Genomic DNA, 22,447 nt, shown 5'->3' with positions numbered 1-22,447 from the left:
CAGTAGATTCTGAGTTGAGTCGTAGCCGCAGTAGATTCCGAGTTGAGACGTAGCCGCGGTAGATTCCGAGTTGAGTCGTAGCCGCAGTAGATTCCGAGTTGAGTCGTAGCCGCAGTAGATTCCGAGTTGAGTCGTAGCCGCAGTAGATTCCGAGTTGAGTAGTAGCCGCAGTAGAAACCGAGTTCAGTCGTAGCCGCAGTATATTCCGAGTTGAAACGTAGCCGCAGTAGATTCCGAGCTCAGTCGTAGCCGCAGTAGATTCCGAGTTGAGTCGTTGCGGCAGTAAATTCCGAGTTAAGACGTAGCCGCAGTAGATTCTGAGTTGAGTCGTAGCGGCAGTAAATACTGAGTTAAGACGTAGCCGCAGTAGATTCTGAGTTGAGTCGTAGCCGCAGTAGATTCCGAGTTGAGACGTAGCCGCGGTAGATTCCGAGTTGAGACGTAGCCGCAGTAGATTCCGTGTTGAGTCGTAGCCGCAGTAGATTCCGAGTTGAGTCGTAGCCGCAGTAGATTCCGAGTTGAGACGTAGCCGCAGTAGATTCCGAGTTGAGTCAAAGCCGCAGTAGATTCTGAGTTGAGTCGTAGCCGCAGTAGATTCTGAGTTGAGTCGTAGCCGCAGTAGTTTCCGAGTTGAGACGTAGCCGCAGTAGATACCGAGTTGAGTCGTAGCCGCAGTAGGTTCCGAGTTGAGTCGTAGCCGCAGTAGATTCCGAGTTGAGACGTAGCCGCAGTACATTCCGAGTTGGGACGTAGCCGCAGTAGATACCGAGTTGAGTCGTAGCTGCAGTCGCTTCCGACTTGAGTCCTAGTCGCAGTAGATTCCGAGTTGAGACGTAGCCGCAGTAGATTCCGAGTTGAGACGTAGCCGCAGTAGATTCCGAGTTGAGTCGTTGCCTCTGTAGATTCTGAGTTGAGACGTAGCCGCAGTAGATTCCGAGTTGAGACGTAGCCGCAGTAGATTCCGAGTTGAGACGTAGCCGCTGTAGATTCCGCGTTGAGACATAGCCGCAGTAGATTCCGAGTTGAGTCGTTGCCGCTGTAGATTCCGAGTTGAGACGTAGCCGCAGTAGATTCCGAGTTGAGACGTAGCCGCAGTAGATTCTGAGTTGAGTCGTTGCCGCTGTAGATTCCGAGTTGAGTAGTTGCCGAAGTAGATTCCGAGATGAGACGTAGCCGCAGTAGATTCCGAGTTGAGACCTAGCTGCAGTAGATTCCGAGTTGAGTCCTAGCCGCAGTAGATTCCGAGTTGAGACGTAGCCGCAGTAGATTCCGAGATGAGACGTAGCCGCAGTAGATTCCGAGTTGAGTCCTAGCCGCAGCAGATTCCGAGTTGAGACGTAGCCGCAGTAGATTCTGAGTTGAGACGTAGCCGCAGTAGATTCCGAGTTGAGTCCTAGCCGCAGTAGATTCCGAGTTGAGTCGTTGCCTCTGTAGATTCCGAGTTGAGACGTAGCCGCAGTAGATTCCGAGTTGAGACGTAGCCGCTGTAGATTCCGAGTTGAGACGTAGCCGTAATAGATTCCGAGTTGAGACGTAGCCGCTGTAGATTCCGAGTTGAGTCGTAGCCGCAGTAGATTTCGAGTGGAGTCGTAGCCGCAGTAGATTCCGAGTTGAGTCATAGCCGCTGTAGATTCTCAGTTGAGACGTAGCCGCAGTAGATTCCGAGTTGAGTCGTAGCCGCAGTAGATTCCGAGTTGAGTAGTAGCCGCAGTAGATTCCGAGTTGAGTCGTAGCCGCAGTAGATTCCGAGTTCAGTCGTAGCCGCAGTAGATTCCGAGTTGAGTTGTAGCGCCAGTAAATTCCGAGATAAGACGTAGCCGCAGTAGATTCTGAGTTGAGTCATAGCGGCAGTAAATACCGAGTTAAGACGTAGCCGCAGTAGATTCTGAGTTGAGTCGTAGCCGCAGTAGATTCCGAGTTGAGACGTAGCCGCGGTAGATTCCGAGTTGAGACGTGGCCGCGGTAGATTCCGAGTTCAGACGTAGTTGCGGTAGATTCTGAGTTGAGACGTAGCCGCGGTAGATTCCGAGTTGAGACGTAGCCGCGGTAGATTCCGAGTTGAGTCGTAGCCACAGTAGATTCCGAGTTGAGACGTAGCCGCAGTAGATTCCGAGTTGAGTCGTAGCCACAGTAGATTCCGAGTTGAGACGTAGCCGCAGTAGATTCCGAGTTGAGTCGTAGCCGCAGTAGATTCCGAGTTGAGACGTAGCCACAGTAGATACCGAGTTGAGTCGTAGCTGCGGAAGATTCTGAGTTGAAACGTAGCCGCACTAGATTCCGAGTTCAGTCGTAGCCGCAGTAGATTCCGAGTTGAGACGTAGCCGCAGTAGATTCCGAGTTGAGACGTAGCCGCAGTAGATTCCGAGTTGAGTCGTAGCCGCAGTAGATTCCGAGTTGAGTCGTAGCCGCAGTAGGTTCCGAGTTGAGTCGTAGCCGCAGTAGATTCCGAGTTCAGTCGTAGCCGCAGTAGTTCCGAGTTGAAACGTAGCCGCGGTAGATTCCGAGTTCAGTCGTAGCCGCAGTAGATTCCGAGTTGAGACGTAGCCGCAGTATATTCCGAGTTGAGACGTAGCCGCAGTATATTCTGAGTTGAGTCGTAGCCGCAGTAGATTCCGAGTTGAGTCGTAGCCGCAGTAGATTCCGAGTTGAGACGTAGCCGCAGTAGATTCCAAGTTGAGTCGTAGCCGCAGTAGATTCCGAGTTGAGACGTAGCCGCAGTAGATTTCGAGTTGAGACGTAGCCGCAGTAGATTCCGAGTTGAGTCGTAGCCGCAGTAGATTCAGAGTTGAGTCGTAGCCGCAGTGGATTCCGAGTGGAGTCATAGCCGCAGGAGATTCTCAGTTGAGACGTAGCCGCAGTAGATTCCGAGTTGAGTCGTAGCCGCAGTAGATTCCGAGTTGAGTAGTAGCCGCAGTAGAAACCGAGTTCAGTCGTAGCCGCAGTATATTCCGAGTTGAAACGTAGCCGCAGTAGATTCCGAGCTCAGTCGTAGCCGCAGTAGATTCCGAGTTGAGTCGTTGCGGCAGTAAATTCCGAGTTAAGACGTAGCCGCAGTAGATTCTGAGTTGAGTCGTAGCGGCAGTAAATACCGAGTTAAGACGTAGCCGCAGTAGATTCTGAGTTGAGTCGTAGCCGCAGTAGATTCCGAGTTGAGACGTAGCCGCGGTAGATTCCGAGTTGAGACGTAGCCGCAGTAGATTCCGACTTGAGTCCTAGTCGCAGTAGATTCCGAGTTGAGTCGTAGCCGCAGTAGATTCCGAGTTGAGACGTAGCCGCAGTAGATTCCGAGTTGAGTCAAAGCCGCAGTAGATTCTGAGTTGAGTCGTAGCCGCAGTAGATTCTGAGTTGAGTCGTAGCCGCAGTAGATTCCGAGTTGAGACGTAGCCGCAGTAGATACCGAGTTGAGTCGTAGCCGCAGTAGGTTCCGAGTTGAGTCGTAGCCGCAGTAGATTCCGAGTTGAGACGTAGCCGCAGTACATTCCGAGTTGGGACGTAGCCGCAGTAGATACCGAGTTGAGTCGTAGCTGCAGTCGATTCCGAGTTGATTCGTAGCCGCAGTAGATTCCGAGTTGAGTCGTAGCCGCAGTAGATTCCGAGTGGAGTCATAGCCGCAGGAGATTCTCAGTTGAGACGTAGCCGCAGTAGATTCCGAGTTGAGTCGTAGCCGCAGTAGATTCCGAGTTGAGTAGTAGCCGCAGTAGAAACCGAGTTGAGTCGTAGCCGCAGTATATTCCGAGTTGAAACGTAGCCGCAGTAGATTCCGAGCTCAGTCGTAGCCGCAGTAGATTCCGAGTTGAGTCGTTGCGGCAGTAAATTCCGAGTTAAGATGTAGCCGCAGTAGATTCTGAGTTGAGTCGTAGCGGCAGTAAATACCGAGTTAAGACGTAGCCGCAGTAGATTCTGAGTTGAGTCGTAGCCGCAGTAGATTCCGAGTTGAGACGTAGCCGCGGTAGATTCCGAGTTGAGACGTAGCCGCAGTAGATTCCGTGTTGAGTCGTAGCCGCAGTAGATTCCGAGTTGAGTCGTAGCCGCAGTAGATTCCGAGTTGAGACGTAGCCGCAGTTGATTCCGAGTTGAGTCAAAGCCGCAGTAGATTCTGAGTTGAGTCGTAGCCGCAGTAGATTCAGAGTTGAAACGTAGCCGCAGTAGATTCCGAGTTCAGTCGTAGCCGCAGTAGATTCCGAGTTGAGACGTAGCCGCAGTAGATTCCGAGTTGAGACGTAGCCGCAGTAGATTCCGAGTTGAGTCGTAGCCGCAGTAGATTCCGAGTTGAGACGTAGCCGCAGTAGATTCCGAGTTGAGTCGTAGCCGCAGTAGATTCCGCGTTGAGTCGTAGCCGCGGTAGATTCCGAGTTCAGACATAGCCGCGGTAGATTCCGAGTTGAGACGTAGCCGCGGTAGATTCCGAGTTGAGACGTAGCCGCGGTAGATTCCGAGTTGAGACGTAGCCGCTGTAGATTCTGAGTTGAGACGTAGCCGCAGTAGATTCCGAGTTGAGTCGTAGCCGCAGTAGATTCCGAGTTGAGTCGTAGCCGCAGTAGATTCCAAGCTGAGACGTAGCCGCAGTAGATTCCGAGTTGAGTCGTAGCCGCAGTAGATTCCGAGTTGAGACGTAGCCGCAGTAGATACCGAGTTCAGTCGTAGCCGCTGTAGGTTCCGAGTTGAGTCGTAGCCGCAGTAGATTCCGAGTTGAGACGTAGCCGCAGTACATTCCGAGTTGGGACGTAGCCGCAGTAGATACCGAGTTGAGTCGTAGCTGCAGTCGATTCCGACTTGAGTCCCAGTCGCAGTAGATTCCGAGTTGAGACGTATCCGCAGTAGATTCCGAGTTGAGACGTAGCCGCAGTAGATTCCGAGTTGAGTCGTTGCCTCTGTAGATTCCGAGTTGAGACGTAGCCGCAGTAGATTCCGAGTTGAGACGTAGCCGCAGTAGATTCCGAGTTGAGACGTAGCCGCAGTAGATTCCGAGTTGAGACGTAGCCGCAGTAGATTCCGAGTTGAGACGTAGCTGCAGTAGATTCTGAGTTGAGTCGTAGCCGCAGTAGATTCCGAGTTGAGTCGTAACTGCAGTAGATTCCGAGTTGAGACGTAGCCGCAGTAGATTCTGAGTTGAGTCGTAGACGCAGTTGATTCCGAGTTGAGACGTAGCCGCAGTAGATACCGAGTTGAGTCGTAGCCGCTGTAGGTTCCGAGTTGAGTCGTAGCCGCAGTAGATTCCGAGTTGAGACGTAGCCGCAGTACATTCCGAGTTGGGACGTAGCCGCAGTAGATACCGAGTTGAGTCGTAGCTGCAGTCGATTCCGACTTGAGTCCTAGTCGCAGTAGATTCCGAGTTGAGACGTAGCCGCAGTAGATTCCGAGTTGAGACGTAGCCGCAGTAGATTCCGAGTTGAGTCGTTGCCTCTGTAGATTCCGAGTTGAGACGTAGCCGCAGTAGATTCCGAGTTGAGACGTAGCCGCAGTAGATTCCGAGTTGAGACGTAGCTGCTGTAGATTCCGCGTTGAGACGTAGCCGCAGTAGATTCCGAGTTGAGTCGTTGCCGCTGTAGATTCCGAGTTGAGACGTAGCCGCAGTAGATTCCGAGTTGAGACGTTGCCTTTGTAGATTCCGAGTTGAGACGTAGCCGCTGTAGATTCCGAGTTGAGACGTAGCCGCAGTAGATTCCGAGTTGAGACGTAGCCTCTGTAGATTCCGAGTTGAGACGTAGCCGCAGTAGATTCCGAGTTGAGACGGAGCCGCAGTAGATTCCGAGTTGAGACGTAGCCGCAGTAGATTCCGAGTTGAGTCGTTGCCGCTGTAGATTCCGAGTTGAGACGTAGCCGCAGTAGATTCCGAGTTGAGACGTAGCTGCAGTAGATTCCGAGTTGAGTACAAGCCGCAGTAGATTCCGAGTTGAGACGTAGCTGCAGTAGATTCCGAGTTGAGACGTAGCAGCAGTAGATTCCGAGTTGAGACGTAGCCGCAGTAGATTCCGAGTTGAGTTGTTCCCGAAGTATATTCCGAGTTGAGACGTAGCCGCAGTAGATTCCGAGTTGAGTCGTAGCAGCAGTAGGTTCCGAGTTGAGTCGTAGCTGCAGTAGATTCCGAGTTGAGATGTAGCCGCAGTAGATTCCGAGTTGAGTCGTAGCCGCAGTAGATTCCGAGTTGAGACGTAGCCGCAGTAGATTCCGAGTTGAGTCCTAGCCGCAGTAGATTCCGAGTTGAGTCGTTGCCTCTGTAGATTCCGAGTTGAGACGTAGCCGCAATAGATTCCGAGTTGAGATGCAGCCGCAGTAGATTCCGAGTTGAGACGTAGCCGCAGTAGATTCCGAGTTGAGTCGCAGCCGCAGTAGATTCCGAGTTGAGTCCAAGCCGCAGTATATTCCGTGTTGAGACGAAGCAGCAGTAGATTCCGAGTTGAGACGTAGCCGCAGTAGATTCCGAGTTGAGACGTAGCCGCAGTAGATTCTGAGTTGAGTCGTAGCCGCAGTAGATTCCGAGTTGAGTCGTAACTGCAGTAGATTCCGAGTTGAGACGTAGCCGCAGTAGATTCTGAGTTGAGTCGTAGCCGCAGTAGATTCCGAGTTGAGACGTAGCCGCAGTAGATTCCGAGTTGAGTCGTAGCCACAGTAGGTTCCGAGTTGAGTCGTAGCCGCAGTAGATTCCGAGTTGAGACGTAGCCGCAGTACATTCCGAGTTGGGACGTAGCCGCAATAGATACCGAGTTGAGTCGTAGCTGCAGTCGATTCCGACTTGAGTCCTAGTCGCAGTAGATTCCGAGTTGAGACGTAGCCGCAGTAGATTCCGAGTTGAGACGTAGCCGCAGTAGATTCCGAGTTGAGTCGTTGCCTCTGTAGATTCCGAGTTGAGACGTAGCCGCAGTAGATTCCGAGTTGAGACGTAGCCGCTGTAGATTCCGCGTTGAGACATAGCCGCAGTAGATTCCGAGTTGAGTCGTTGCCGCTGTAGATTCCGAGTTGAGACGTAGCCGCAGTAGATTCCGAGTTGATACGTAGCCGCTGTAGATTCCGAGTTGAGACGTAGCCACTGTAGATTCCGCGTTGAGACGTAGCCGCAGTAGATTCCGAGTTGAGTCGTTGCCGCTGTAGATTCCGAGTTGAGTAGTTGCCGAAGTAGATTCCGAGATGAGACGTAGCCGCAGTAGATTCCGAGTTGAGACCTAGCTGCAGTAAATTCCGAGTTGAGTCCTAGCCGCAGTAGATTCCGAGTTGAGACGTAGCCGCTTTAGATTCCGAGATGAGACGTAGCCGCAGTAGATTCCGAGTTGAGTCCTAGCCGCAGCAGATTCCGAGTTGAGACGTAGCCGCAGTAGATTCCGAGTTGAGACGTAGCCGCAGTAGATTCCGAGTTGAGTCCTAGCCGCAGTAGATTCCGAGTTGAGACGTAGCCGCAGTACATTCCGAGTTGAGTCGTAGCCGCAGGAGATTCCGAGTTGAGTCGTAGCCGCAGTAGTTCCGAGTTGAAACGTAGCCGCGGTAGATTCCGAGTTCAGTCGTAGCCGCAGTAGATTCCGAGTTGAGACGTAGTCGCAGTAGATTCCGAGTTGAGACGTAGCCGCATTATATTCTGAGTTGAGTCGTAGCCGCAGTAGATTCCGAGTTGAGATGTAGCCGCAGTAGATTCCGAGTCGAGACTTAGCCGCAGTAGATTCCGAGTTGAGTCGTAGCCGCAGTAGATTCAGAGTTGAGTCGTAGCCGCAGTAGATTCCGAGTTGAGTCATAGCCGCAGTAGATTCTCAGTTGAGACGTAGCCGCAGTAGATTCCGAGTTGAGTCGTAGCCGCAGTAGATTCCGAGTTGACTTGTAGCCGCAGTAGATTCTGAGTTGAGACGTAACCGCAGTATATTCCGAGTTGAAACGTAGCCGCAGTAGATTCCGAGTTCAGTCGTAGCCGCAGTAGATTCCGAGTTGAGTCGTAGCGCCAGTAAATTCCGAGATAAGACGTAGCCGCAGTAGATTCTGAGTTGAGTCATAGCGGCAGTAAATACCGAGTTAAGACGTAGCCGCAGTAGATTCTGAGTTGAGTCGTAGCCGCAGTAGATTCCGAGTTGAGACGTAGCCGCGGTAGATTCCGAGTTGAGACGTGGCCGCGGTAGATTCCGAGTTCAGACGTAGCCGCGGTAGATTCCGAGTTGAGACGTAGCCGCGGTAGATTCCGAGATGAGACGTAGCCGCGGTAGATTCCGAGTTGAGTCGTAGCCACAGTAGATTCCGAGTTGAGACGTAGCCGCAGTAGATTCCGAGTTGAGTCGTAGCCGCAGTAGATTCCGAGTTGAGACGTAGCCGCAGTAGATTCCGAGTTGAGTCGTAGCCGCAGTAGATTCCGAGTTGAGACGTAGCCACAGTAGATACCGAGTTGAGTCGTAGCTGCGGAAGATTCTGAGTTGAAACGTAGCCGCATTAGATTCCGAGTTCAGTCGTAGCCGCAGTAGATTCCGAGTTGAGACGTAGCCGCAGTAGATTCCGAGTTGAGACGTAGCCGCAGTAGATTCCGAGTTGAGACGTAGCCGCAGTAGATTCCGAGTTGAGTCGTAGCCGCAGTAGATTCCGAGTTGAGTCGTAGCCGCAGTAGATTCCGAGTTGAGACGTAGCCGCAGTAGATTCCAAGTTGAGTCGTAGCCGCAGTAGATTCCGAGTTGAGACGTAGCCGCAGTAGATTTCGAATTGAGACGTAGCCGCAGTAGATTCCGAGTTGAGTCGTAGCCGCAGTAGATTCCGAGTTGAGTCGTAGCCGCAGTAGATTCCGAGTGGAGTCATAGCCGCAGGAGATTCTCAGTTGAGACGTAGCCGCAGTAGATTCCGAGTTGAGTCGTAGCCGCAGTAGATTCCGAGTTGAGTAGTAGCCGCAGTAGAAACCGAGTTCAGTCGTAGCCGCAGTATATTCCGAGTTGAAACGTAGCCGCAGTAGATTCCGAGCTCAGTCGTAGCCGCAGTAGATTCCGAGTTGAGTCGTTGCGGCAGTAAATTCCGAGTTAAGACGTAGCCGCAGTAGATTCTGAGTTGAGTCGTAGCGGCAGTAAATACCGAGTTAAGACGTAGCCGCAGTAGATTCTGAGTTGAGTCGTAGCCGCAGTAGATTCCGAGTTGAGACGTAGCCGCGGTAGATTCCGAGTTGAGACGTAGCCGCAGTAGATTCCGTGTTGAGTCGTAGCCGCAGTAGATTCCGAGTTGAGTCGTAGCCGCAGTAGATTCCGAGTTGAGACGTAGCCGCAGTAGATTCCGAGTTGAGTCAAAGCCGCAGTAGATTCTGAGTTGAGTCGTAGCCGCAGTAGATTCTGAGTTGAGTCGTAGCCGCAGTAGTTTCCGAGTTGAGACGTAGCCGCAGTAGATACCGAGTTGAGTCGTAGCCGCAGTAGGTTCCGAGTTGAGTCGTAGCCGCAGTAGATTCCGAGTTGAGACGTAGCCGCAGTACATTCCGAGTTGGGACGTAGCCGCAGTAGATACCGAGTTGAGTCGTAGCTGCAGTCGCTTCCGACTTGAGTCCTAGTCGCAGTAGTTTCCGAGTTGAGACGTAGCCGCAGTAGATTCCGAGTTGAGACGTAGCCGCAGTAGATTCCGAGTTGAGTCGTTGCCTCTGTAGATTCCGAGTTGAGACGTAGCCGCAGTAGATTCCGAGTTGAGACGTAGCCGCAGTAGATTCCGAGTTGAGACGTAGCCGCTGTAGATTCCGCGTTGAGACATAGCCGCAGTAGATTCCGAGTTGAGTCGTTGCCGCTGTAGATTCCGAGTTGAGACGTAGCCGCAGTAGATTCCGAGTTGAGACGTAGCCGCAGTAGATTCTGAGTTGAGTCGTTGCCGCTGTAGATTCCGAGTTGAGTAGTTGCCGAAGTAGATTCCGAGATGAGACGTAGCCGCAGTAGATTCCGAGTTGAGTCCTAGCCGCAGTAGATTCCGAGTTGAGTCGTTGCCTCTGTAGATTCCGAGTTGAGACGTAGCCGCAGTAGATTCCGAGTTGAGACGTAGCCGCAGTAGATTCCGAGTTGAGACGTAGCCGCTGTAGATTCCGAGTTGAGACGTAGCCGTAATAGATTCCGAGTTGAGACGTAGCCGCTGTAGATTCCGAGTTGAGTCGTAGCCGCAGTAGATTCCGAGTGGAGTCGTAGCCGCAGTAGATTCCGAGTTGAGTCATAGCCGCTGTAGATTCTCAGTTGAGACGTAGCCGCAGTAGATTACGAGTTGAGTCGTAGCCGCAGTAGATTCCGAGTTGAGTAGTAGCCGCAGTAGATTCCGAGTTGAGTCGTAGCCGCAGTAGATTCCGAGTTGAGACGTAGCCGCAGTAGATTCCGAGTTGAGTCGTTGCCGCAGTAGATTCCGAGTTGAGACGTAGCCGCAGTACATTCCGAGTTGAGTCGTAGCCGCAGGAGATTCCGAGTTGAGTCGTAGCCGCAGTAGTTCCGAGTTGAAACGTAGCCGCGGTAGATTCCGAGTTCAGTCGTAGCCGCAGTAGATTCCGAGTTGAGACGTAGTCGCAGTAGATTCCGAGTTGAGACGTAGCCGCAGTATATTCTGAGTTGAGTCGTAGCCGCAGTAGATTCCGAGTTGAGATGTAGCCGCAGTAGATTCCGAGTCGAGACTTAGCCGCAGTAGATTCCGAGTTGAGTCGTAGCCGCAGTAGATTCCGAGTTGAGTCGTAGCCGCAGTAGATTCCGAGTTGAGTCATAGCCGCAGTAGATTCTCAGTTGAGACGTAGCCGCAGTAGATTCCGAGTTGAGTCGTAGCCGCAGTAGATTCCGAGTTGACTTGTAGCCGCAGTAGATTCTGAGTTGAGACGTAACCGCAGTATATTCCGAGTTGAAACGTAGCCGCAGTAGATTCTGAGTTGAGTCGTAGCCGCAGTAGATTCCGAGTTGAGTTGTAGCGCCAGTAAATTCCGAGATAAGACGTAGCCGCAGTAGATTCTGAGTTGAGTCATAGCGGCAGTAAATACCGAGTTAAGACGTAGCCGCAGTAGATTCTGAGTTGAGTCGTAGCCGCAGTAGATTCCGAGTTGAGACGTAGCCGCGGTAGATTCCGAGTTGAGACGTGGCCGCGGTAGATTCCGAGTTCAGACATAGTTGCGGTAGATTCCGAGTTGAGACGTAGCCGCGGTAGATTCCGAGTTGAGACGTAGCCGCGGTAGATTCCGAGTTGAGTCGTAGCCACAGTAGATTCCGAGTTGAGACGTAGCCGCAGTAGATTCCGAGTTGAGTCGTAGCCACAGTAGATTCCGAGTTGAGACGTAGCCGCAGTAGATTCCGAGTTGAGTCATAGCCGCAGTAGATTCCGAGTTGAGACGTAGCCACAGTAGATACCGAGTTGAGTCGTAGCTGCGGAAGATTCTGAGTTGAAACGTAGCCGCACTAGATTCCGAGTTCAGTCGTAGCCGCAGTAGATTCCGAGTTGAGACGTAGCCGCAGTAGATTCCGAGTTGAGACGTAGCCGCAGTAGATTCCGAGTTGAGACGTAGCCGCAGTAGATTCCGAGTTGAGTCGTAGCCGCAGTAGATTCCGAGTTGAGTCGTAGCCGCAGTAGGTTCCGAGTTGAGTCGTAGCCGCAGTAGATTCCGAGTTCAGTCGTAGCCGCAGTAGTTCCGAGTTGAAACGTAGCCGCGGTAGATTCCGAGTTCAGTCGTAGCCGCAGTAGATTCCGAGTTGAGACGTAGCCGCAGTATATTCCGAGTTGAGACGTAGCCGCAGTATATTCTGAGTTGAGTCGTAGCCGCAGTAGATTCTGAGTTGAGTCGTAGCCGCAGTAGATTCCGAGTTGAGACGTAGCCGCAGTAGATTCCAAGTTGAGTCGTAGCCGCAGTAGATTCCGAGTTGAGACGTAGCCGCAGTAGATTTCGAGTTGAGACGTAGCCGCAGTAGATTCCGAGTTGAGTCATAGCCGCAGTAGATTCCGAGTGGAGTCATAGCCGCAGGAGATTCTCAGTTTAGACGTAGCCGCAGTAGATTCCGAGTTGAGTCGTAGCCGCAGTAGATTCCGAGTTGAGTAGTAGCCGCAGTGGAAACCGAGTTCAGTCGTAGCCGCAGTATATTCCGAGTTGAAACGTAGCCGCAGTAGATTCCGAGCTCAGTCGTAGCCGCAGTAGATTCCGAGTTGAGACGTAGCCGCAGTAGATTCCGAGTTGAGACGTAGCCGCAGTAGATTCCAAGTTGAAACGTAGCCGCGGTAGATTCCGAGTTCAGTCGTAGACGCAGTAGATTCCGAGTTGAGACGTAGCCGCAGTATATTCCGAGTTGAGACGTAGCCGCAGTATATTCTGAGTTGAGTCGTAGCCGCAGTAGATTCCGAGTTGAGACGTAGCCGCAGTAGATTCCAAGTTGAGTCGTAGCCGCAGTAGATTCCGAGTTGAGACGTAGCCGCAGTAGATTTCGAGTTGAGACGTAGCCGCAGTAGATTCCGAGTTGAGTCGTAGCCGCAGTAGATTCCGAGTTGAGTCGTAGCCGCAGTGGATTCCGAGTGGAGTCATAGCCGCAGGAGATTCTCAGTTGAGACGTAGCCGCAGTAGATTCCGAGTTCAGTCAAAGCCGCAGTAGATTCCGAGTTGAGTAGTAGCCGCAGTAGAAACCGAGTTCAGTCGTAGCCGCAGTATATTCCGAGTTGAAACGTAGCCGCAGTAGATTCCGAGCTCAGTCGTAGCCGCAGTAGATTCCGAGTTGAGTCGTTGCGGCAGTAAATTCCGAGTTAAGACGTAGCCGCAGTAGATTCTGAGTTGAGTCGTAGCGGCAGTAAATACCGAGTTAAGACGTAGCCGCAGTAGATTCTGAGTTGAGTCGTAGCCGCAGTAGATTCCGAGTTGAGACGTAGCCGCGGTAGATTCCGAGTTGAGACGTAGCCGCAGTAGATTCCGACTTGAGTCCTAGTCGCAGTAGATTCCGAGTTGAGTCGTAGCCGCAGTAGATTCCGAGTTGAGACGTAGCCGCAGTAGATTCTGAGTTGAGTCGTAGCCGCAGTAGATTCCGAGTTGAGACGTAGCCGCAGTAGATACCGAGTTGAGTCGTAGCCGCAGTAGGTTCCGAGTTGAGTCGTAGCCGCAGTAGATTCCGAGTTGAGACGTAGCCGCAGTACATTCCGAGTTGGGACGTAGCCGCAGTAGATACCGAGTTGAGTCGTAGCTGCAGTCGATTCCGAGTTGAGTCGTAGCCGCAGTAGATTCCGAGTTGAGTCGTAGCCGCAGTAGAGTCCGAGTGGAGTTATAGCCGCAGGAGATTCTCAGTTGAGACGTAGCCGCAGTAGATTCCGAGTTGAGTCGTAGCCGCAGTAGATTCCGAGTTGAGTAGTAGCCGCAGTAGAAACCGAGTTCAGTCGTAGCTGCAGTATATTCCGAGTTGAAACGTAGCCGCAGTAGTTCCGAGTTGAAACGTAGCCGCGGTAGATTCCGAGTTCAGTCGTAGCCGCAGTAGATTCCGAGTTGAGACTTAGCCGCCGTATATTCTGAGTTGAGTCGTAGCCGCAGTAGATTCCGAGTTGAGACGTAGCCGCAGTAGATTCGGAGTCGAGACTCAGCCGCAGTAGATTCCGAGTTGAGTCGTAGCCGCAGTAGATTCCGAGTTGAGTCATAGCCGCAGTAGATTCTCAGTTGAGACGTAGCCGCAGTAGATTCCGAGTTGAGTAGTAGCCGCAGTAGATTCCGAGTTGAGTCGTAGCCGCAGTATATTCCGAGTTGAAACGTAGCCGCAGTAGATTCCGAGTTCAGTCGTAGCCGCAGTAGATTCCGAGTTGAGTCGTAGCGCCAGTAAATTCCGAGTTAAGACGTAGCCGCAGTAGATTCTGAGTTGAGTCGTAGCGGCAGTAAATACTGAGTTAAGACGTAGCCGCAGTAGATTCTGAGTTGAGTCGTAGCCGCAGTAGATTCCGAGTTGAGACGTAGCCGCGGTATATTCCGAGTTGAGACGTGGCCGCGGTAGATTCCGAGTTCAGACGTAGCCGCGGTAGATTCCGAGTTGAGACGTAGCCGCGGTAGATTCCGAGTTGAAACGTAGCCGCAGTAGATTCCGAGTTGAGTCGTAGCCGCAGTAGATTCCGAGTTGAGACGTAGCCGCAGTAGATTCCGAGTTGAGTCGTAGCCGCAGTAGATTCCGAGTTGAGACGTAGCCGCAGTAGATTCCGAGTTGAGTCGTAGCCGCAGTAGATTCCGAGTTGAGACGTAGCCACAGTAGATACCGAGTTGAGTCGTAGCTGCGGAAGATTCTGAGTTGAGACGTAGCCGCACTAGATTCCGTGTTCAGTCGTAGCCGCAGTAGATTCCGAGTTGAGACGTAGCCGCAGTAGATTCCGAGTTCAGTCGTAGCCGCAGTAGATTCCGAGTTGAGACGTAGCCGCAGTAGATTCCGAGTTGAGACGTAGCCGCAGTAGATTCCAAGTTGAGTCGTAGACGCAGTAGATTCCGAGTTGAGACGTAGCCGCAGTAGATTTCGAGTTGAGACGTAGCCGCAGTAGATTCCGAGTTGAGTCGTAGCCGCAGTAGATTCCGAGTTGAGTCGTAGCCGCAGTAGATTCCTAGTGGAGTCATAGCCGCAGTAGATTCTCAGTTGAGACGTAGCCGCAGTAGATTCCGAGTTGAGTCGTAGCCGCAGTAGATTCCGAGTTGAGACGTAGCCGCAGTAGATTCCGAGTTGAGACGTAGCCGCAGTAGATTCCGAGTTGAGTCGTAGCCGCAGTAGATTCCGAGTTGAGACGTAGCCACAGTAGATACCGAGTTGAGTCGTAGCTGCGGAAGATTCTGAGTTGAAACGTAGCCGCACTAGATTCCGAGTTCAGTCTTAGCCGCAGTAGATTCCGAGTTGAGACGTAGCCGCAGTAGATTCCGAGTTGAGACGTAGCCGCATTAGATTCCGAGTTTAGACGTAGCCGCAGTAGATTCCCAGTTGATACGTAGCCGCAGTACATTCCGAGTTGAGTCGTAGCCGCAGTAGATTCCGAGTTGAGTCGTAGCCGCAGTAGTTCCGAGTTGAAACGTAGCCGCGGTAGATTCCGAGTTCAGTCTTAGCCGCAGTAGATTCCGAGTTGAGACGTAGTCGCAGTATATTCCGAGTTGAGACGTAGCCGCAGTATATTCTGAGTTGAGTCGTAGCCGCAGTAGATTCCGAGTTGAGATTTAGCCGCAGTAGATTCCGAGTTGTGACATAGCCGCAGTAGATTCCGAGTTGAGTCGTAGCCGCAGTAGATTCCGAGTTGAGTCGTAGCCGCAGTAGATTCCGAGTTGAGTCATAGCCGCAGTAGATTCTCAGTTGAGACGTAGCCGCAGTAGATTCCGAGTTGAGTCGTAGCCGCAGTAGATTCCGAGTGGAGTAGTAGCCGCAGTAGATTCCGAGTTGAGTCGTAGCCGCAGTATATTCCGAGTTGAAACGTAGCCGCAGTAGATTCCGAGTTCATTCGTAGCCGCAGTAGATTCCGAGTTGAGTCGTAGCGCCAGTAAATTCCGAGTTAAGACGTAGCCGCAGTAGATTCTGAGTTGAGTCGTAGCGGCAGTAAATACCGAGTTAAGACGTAGCCGCAGTAGATTCTGAGTTGAGTCGTAGCTGCAGTAGATTCCGAGTTGAGACGTAGCCGCGGTAGATTCCGAGTTGAGACGTGGCCGCGGTAGATTCCGAGTTCAGACGTAGCCGCGGTAGATTCCGAGTTGAGACGTAGCCGCGGTAGATTCCGAGTTGAGACGTAGCCGCGGTAGATTCCGAGTTGAGACGTAGCCGCAGTAGATACCGAGTTGAGTCGTTGCCTCAGTAGATTCCGAGTTGAGATGTGGCCGCAGTAGATTCCGAGTTGAGACGTAGCCGCAGTAGATTCTGAGTTGAGTCGTAGCCGCAGTAGATTCCGAGTTGAGACGTAGCCGCAGTTGATTCCGAGTTGAGACGTAGCCGCAGTAGATTCCGAGTTGAGTCGTAGCCGCAGTAGATTCCGAGTTGAGTCGTAGCCGCAGTAGATTCCGAGTTGAGTCGTAGCCGCAGTAGATTCCGAGTTGAGTCGTAGCCGCAGTAGATTCCGAGTTGAAACGTAGCCGCAGTAGATTCTGAGTTCAGTCGTAGCCGTAGTTGATTCCGAGTTGAGAAGTAGCCGCAGTAGATTCCGAGTTGAGACGTAGCCGCAGTAGATTTCGAGTTGAGACGTAGCCGCAGTAGATTCCGAGTTGAGTCGTAGCCGCAGTAGGTTCCGAGTTGAGACGTAGCCGCAGTAGATTCCGAGTTGAGACGTAGCCGCAGTAGATTCCGAGTTGAGTCGTAGCCGCAGTAGATTCCCAGTTGTGTCGTAACCGCAGTAGATTCCGAGTTGAAAAGTAGCCGCGGTAGATACCGAGTTGAGACGTAGCCGCGGTAGATTCCGAGTTGAGTCGTAGCCGCATTAGATTCCGAGTTGAGTCGTAGCCGCAGTAGATTCCGAGTTGAGACGTAGCCGCAGTAGATTCCGAGTTGAGTCGTAGCCGCAGTAGATTCCGAGTTGAGACGTAGCCGCAGTAGATTCCGAGTTGAGTCGTAGCCGCAGTAGATTCCGAGTTGAGACGTAGCCACAATAGATACCGAGTTGAGTCGTAGCTGCGGAAGATTCTGAGTTGAAACGTAGCCGCACTAGATTCCGAGTTCAGTCGTAGCCGCAGTAGATTCCGAGTTGAGACGTAGCCGCAGTAGATTCCGAGTTGAGACGTAGCCGCAGTAGATTCCGAGTTGAGACGTAGCCGCAGTAGATTCCGAGTTGAGTCGTAGCCGCAGTAGATTCTGAGTTGAGTCGTAGCTGCAGTAGATTCCGAGTTGAGACGTAGCCGCGGTAGATTCCGAGTTGAGACGTAGCCGCGGTAGATTCCGAGTTGTGACGTAGCCGCGGTAGATTCCGAATTGAGACGTAGCCGCTGTAGATTCCGAGTTGAGATGTGGCCGCAGTAGATTCCGAGTTGAGACGTAGCCGCAGTAGATTCTGAGTTGAGTCGTAGCCGCAGTAGATTCCGAGTTGAGACGTAGCCGCAGTTGATTCCGAGTTGAGACGTAGCCGCAGTAGATTCCGAGTTGAGTCGTAGCCGCAGTAGATTCCGAGTTGAGATGTAGCCGCAGTAGATTCCGAGTTGAGACGTAGCCGCAGTAGATACCGAGTTGAGTCGTTGCCTCAGTAGATTCCGAGTTGAGATGTGGCCGCAGTAGATTCCGAGTTGAGACGTAGCCGCAGTAGATTCTGAGTTGAGTCGTAGCCGCAGTAGATTCCGAGTTGAGACGTAGCCGCAGTTGATTCCGAGTTGAGACGTAGCCGCAGTAGATTCCGAGTTGAGTCGTAGCCGCAGTAGATTCCGAGTTGATTCGTAGCCGCAGTAGATTCCGAGTTTAGTCGTAGCCGCAGTAGATTCCGAGTTGAGTCGTAGCCGCAGTAGATTCCGAGTTGAAACGTAGCCGCAGTAGATTCTGAGTTCAGTCGTAGCCGTAGTTGATTCCGAGTTGAGAAGTAGCCGCAGGAGATTCCGAGTTGAGACGTAGCCGCAGTAGATTTCGAGTTGAGACGTAGCCGCAGTAGATTCCGAGTTGAGTCGTAGCCGCAGTAGGTTCCGAGTTGAGACGTAGCCGCAGTAGATTCCGAGTTGAGACGTAGCCGCAGTAGATTCCGAGTTGAGTCGTAGCCGCAGTAGATTCCCAGTTGTGTCGTAACCGCAGTAGATTCCGAGTTGAAAAGTAGCCGCGGTAGATACCGAGTTGAGACGTAGCCGCGGTAGATTCCGAGTTGAGACGTAGCCGCGGTAGATTCCGAGTTGAGACGTAGCCGCGGTAGATTCCTAGTTGAGTCGTGGCCGCGGTAGATTCCGAGTTGAGACGTAGCCACGGTAGATTCCGAGTTGAGACGTAGCCGCGGTAGATTCCGAGTTGAGACGTAGCCGCGGTAGATTCCGAGTTGAGACGTAGCCGCTGTAGATTCCGAGTTGAGACGTAGCCGCGGTAGATTCCGAGTTGAGACGTAGCCGCAGTAGATTCCGAGTTGAGTCGTAGCCGCATTAGATTCCGAGTTGAGTCGTAGCCGCAGTAGATTCCGAGTTGAGACGTAGCCGCAGTAGATTCCGAGTTGAGTCGTAGCCGCAGTAGATTCCGAGTTGAGACGTAGCCGCAGTAGATTCCGAGTTGAGTCGTAGCCGCAGTAGATTCCGAGTTGAGACGTAGCCACAATAGATACCGAGTTGAGTCGTAGCTGCGGAAGATTCTGAGTTGAAACGTAGCCGCACTAGATTCCGAGTTCAGTCGTAGCCGCAGTAGATTCCGAGTTGAGACGTAGCCGCAGTAGATTCCGAGTTGAGACGTAGCCGCAGTAGATTCCGAGTTGAGACGTAGCCGCAGTAGATTCCGAGTTGAGTCGTAGCCGCAGTAGATTCTGAGTTGAGTCGTAGCTGCAGTAGATTCCGAGTTGAGACGTAGCCGCGGTAGATTCCGAGTTGAGACGTAGCCGCGGTAGATTCCGAGTTGTGACGTAGCCGCGGTAGATTCCGAATTGAGACGTAGCCGCTGTAGATTCCGAGTTGAGATGTGGCCGCAGTAGATTCCGAGTTGAGACGTAGCCGCAGTAGATTCTGAGTTGAGTCGTAGCCGCAGTAGATTCCGAGTTGAGACGTAGCCGCAGTTGATTCCGAGTTGAGACGTAGCCGCAGTAGATTCCGAGTTGAGTCGTAGCCGCAGTAGATTCCGAGTTGAGATGTAGCCGCAGTAGATTCCGAGTTGAGACGTAGCCGCAGTAGATACCGAGTTGAGTCGTTGCCTCAGTAGATTCCGAGTTGAGATGTGGCCGCAGTAGATTCCGAGTTGAGACGTAGCCGCAGTAGATTCTGAGTTGAGTCGTAGCCGCAGTAGATTCCGAGTTGAGACGTAGCCGCAGTTGATTCCGAGTTGAGACGTAGCCGCAGTAGATTCCGAGTTGAGTCGTAGCCGCAGTAGATTCCGAGTTGATTCGTAGCCGCAGTAGATTCCGAGTTTAGTCGTAGCCGCAGTAGATTCCGAGTTGAGTCGTAGCCGCAGTAGATTCCGAGTTGAAACGTAGCCGCAGTAGATTCTGAGTTCAGTCGTAGCCGTAGTTGATTCCGAGTTGAGAAGTAGCCGCAGGAGATTCCGAGTTGAGACGTAGCCGCAGTAGATTTCGAGTTGAGACGTAGCCGCAGTAGATTCCGAGTTGAGTCGTAGCCGCAGTAGGTTCCGAGTTGAGACGTAGCCGCAGTAGATTCCGAGTTGAGACGTAGCCGCAGTAGATTCCGAGTTGAGTCGTAGCCGCAGTAGATTCCCAGTTGTGTCGTAACCGCAGTAGATTCCGAGTTGAAAAGTAGCCGCGGTAGATACCGAGTTGAGACGTAGCCGCGGTAGATTCCGAGTTGAGACGTAGCCGCGGTAGATTCCGAGTTGAGACGTAGCCGCGGTAGATTCCTAGTTGAGTCGTGGCCGCGGTAGATTCCGAGTTGAGACGTAGCCACGGTAGATTCCGAGTTGAGACGTAGCCGCGGTAGATTCCGAGTTGAGACGTAGCCGCGGTAGATTCCGAGTTGAGTCGTAGCCGCGGTAGATTCCGAGTTGAGTCGTAGCCGCGGTAGATTCCGAGTTGAGTCGTAGTTGCTGTAGACTCCGAGTTGAGACGTAGCCGCAGTAGATTCCGAGTTGAGACGTAGCCGCAGTAGATTCCGAGTTGAGTCGTAGCCGCAGTAGATTCCGAGTTGAGTCGTAGCCGCGGTAGATTCCGTGTTCAGACATAGCCGCGGTAGATTCCGAGTTGAGACGTAGCCGCGGTAGATTCCGAGTTGAGACGTAGCCGCGGTAGATTCCGAGTTGAGACGTAGCCGCTGTAGATTCCGAGTTGAGACGTAGCCGCGGTAGATTCCGAGTTGAGACGTAGCCGCGGTAGATTCCGAGTTGAGTCGTAGCCGCATTAGATTCCGAGTTGAGTCGTAGCCGCAGTAGATTCCGAGTTGAGACGTAGCCGCAGTAGATTCCGAGTTGAGTCGTAGCCGCAGTAGATTCCGAGTTGAGACGTAGCCGCAGTAGATTCCGAGTTGAGTCGTAGCCGCAGTAGATTCCGAGTTGAGACGCAGCCACAATAGATACCGAGTTGAGTCGTAGCTGCGGAAGATTCTGAGTTGAAACGTAGCCGCACTAGATTCCGAGTTCAGTCGTAGCCGCAGTAGATTCCGAGTTGAGACGTAGCCGCAGTAGATTCCGAGTTGAGACGTAGCCGCAGTAGATTCCGAGTTGAGACGTAGCCGCAGTAGATTCCGAGTTGAGTCGTAGCCGCAGTAGATTCTGAGTTGAGTCGTAGCTGCAGTAGATTCCGAGTTGAGACGTAGCCGCGGTAGATTCCGAGTTGAGACGTGGCCGCGGTAGATTCCGAGTTCAGACGTAGCCACGGTAGATTCCGAGTTGAGACGTAGCCGCGGTAGATTCCGAGTTGTGACGTAGCCGCGGTAGATTCCGAGTTGAGACGTAGCCGCTGTAGATTCCGAGTTGAGACGTAGCCGCAGTAGATTCCGAGTTGAGACGTAGCCGCAGTAGATACCGAGTTGAGTCGTTGCCTCAGTAGATTCCGAGTTGAGATGTGGCCGCAGTAGATTCCGAGTTGAGACGTAGCCGCAGTAGATTCCGAGTTGAGTCGTAGCCGCAGTAGATTCCGAGTTGAGTCGTAGCCGCAGTAGATTCCGAGTTGAGTCATAGCCGCAGTAGATTCTCAGTTGAGACGTAGCCGCAGTAGATTCCGAGTTGAGTCGTAGCCGCAGTAGATTCCGAGTTGAGTAGTAGCCGCAGTAGATTCCGAGTTGAGTCGTAGCCGCAGTATATTCCGAGTTGAAACGTAGCCGCAGTAGATTCCGAGTTCAGTCGTAGCCGCAGTAGATTCCGAGTTGAGTCGTAGCGCCAGTAAATTCCGAGTTAAGACGTAGCCGCAGTAGATTCTGAGTTGAGTCGTAGCGGCAGTAAATACCGAGTTAAGACGTAGCCGCAGTAGATTCGGAGTTGAGTCGTAGCCGCAGTAGTTCCGAGTTGAAACGTAGCCGCGGTAGATTCCGAGTTCAGTCTTAGCCGCAGTAGATTCCGAGTTGAGACGTAGTCGCAGTATATTCCGAGTTGAGACGTAGCCGCAGTATATTCTGAGTTGAGTCGTAGCCGCAGTAGATTCCGAGTTGAGATGTAGCCGCAGTAGATTCCGAGTTGTGACATAGCCGCAGTAGATTCCGAGTTGAGTCGTAGCCGCAGTAGATTCCGAGTTGAGTCGTAGCCGCAGTAGATTCCGAGTTGAGTCATAGCCGCAGTAGATTCTCAGTTGAGACGTAGCCGCAGTAGATTCCGAGTTGAGTCGTAGCCGCAGTAGATTCCGAGTTGAGTAGTAGCCGCAGTAGATTCCGAGTTGAGTCGTAGCCGCAGTATATTCCGAGTTGAAACGTAGCCGCAGTAGATTCCGAGTTGAGACGTAGCCACAGTAGATTCCGAGTTGAGTCGTAGCCGCAGTAGATTCCCAGTTCATACGTAGCCGCAGTACATTCCGAGTTGAGTCGTAGCCGCAGTAGATTCCGAGTTGAGTCGTAGCCGCAGTAGTTCCGAGTTGAAACGTAGCCGCGGTAGATTCCGAGTTCAGTCTTAGCCGCAGTAGATTCCGAGTTGAGACGTAGTCGCAGTATATTCCGAGTTGAGACGTAGCCGCAGTATATTCTGAGTTGAGTCGTAGCCGCAGTAGATTCCGAGTTGAGACGTAGCCGCAGTAGATTCCGAGTTGTGACGTAGCCGCAGTAGATTCCGAGTTGAGTCGTAGCCGCAGTAGATTCCGAGTTGAGTCGTAGCCGCAGTAGATTCCGAGTTGAGTCATAGCCGCAGTAGATTCTCAGTTGAGACGTAGCCGCAGTAGATTCCGAGTTGAGTCGTAGCCGCAGTATATTCCGAGTTGAAACGTAGCCGCAGTAGATTCCGAGTTCAGTCGTAGCCGCAGTAGATTCCGAGTTGAGTCGTAGCGCCAGTAAATTCCGAGTTAAGACGTAGCCGCAGTAGATTCTGAGTTGAGTCGTAGCGGCAGTAAATACCGAGTTAAGACGTAGCCGCAGTAGATTCTGAGTTGAGTCGTAGCTGCAGTAGATTCCGAGTTGAGACGTAGCCGCGGTAGATTCCGAGTTGAGACGTGGCCGCGGTAGATTCCGAGTTCAGACGTAGCCGCGGTAGATTCCGAGTTGAGACGTAGCCGCGGTAGATTCCGAGTTGTGACGTAGCCGCGGTAGATTCCGAGTTGAGACGTAGCCGCTGTAGATTCCGAGTTGAGACGTAGCCGCAGTAGATTCCGAGTTGAGTCGTTGCCTCAGTAGATTCCGAGTTGAGATGTGGCCGCAGTAGATTCCGAGTTGAGACGTAGCCGCAGTAGATTCTGAGTTGAGTCGTAGCCGCAGTAGATTCCGAGTTGAGACGTAGCCGCAGTTGATTCCGAGTTGAGACGTAGCCGCAGTAGATTCCGAGTTGAGTCGTAGCCGCAGTAGATTCCGAGTTGAGTCGTAGCC

This window comes from Coturnix japonica, chromosome 20 (genome assembly GCF_054131305.1).
Source record: "Coturnix japonica strain WE chromosome 20, WE-NBRP24, whole genome shotgun sequence".
Lineage (NCBI taxonomy): Eukaryota > Metazoa > Chordata > Aves > Galliformes > Phasianidae > Coturnix > Coturnix japonica.
Note: the sequence above shows the minus strand (reverse complement) of the source record.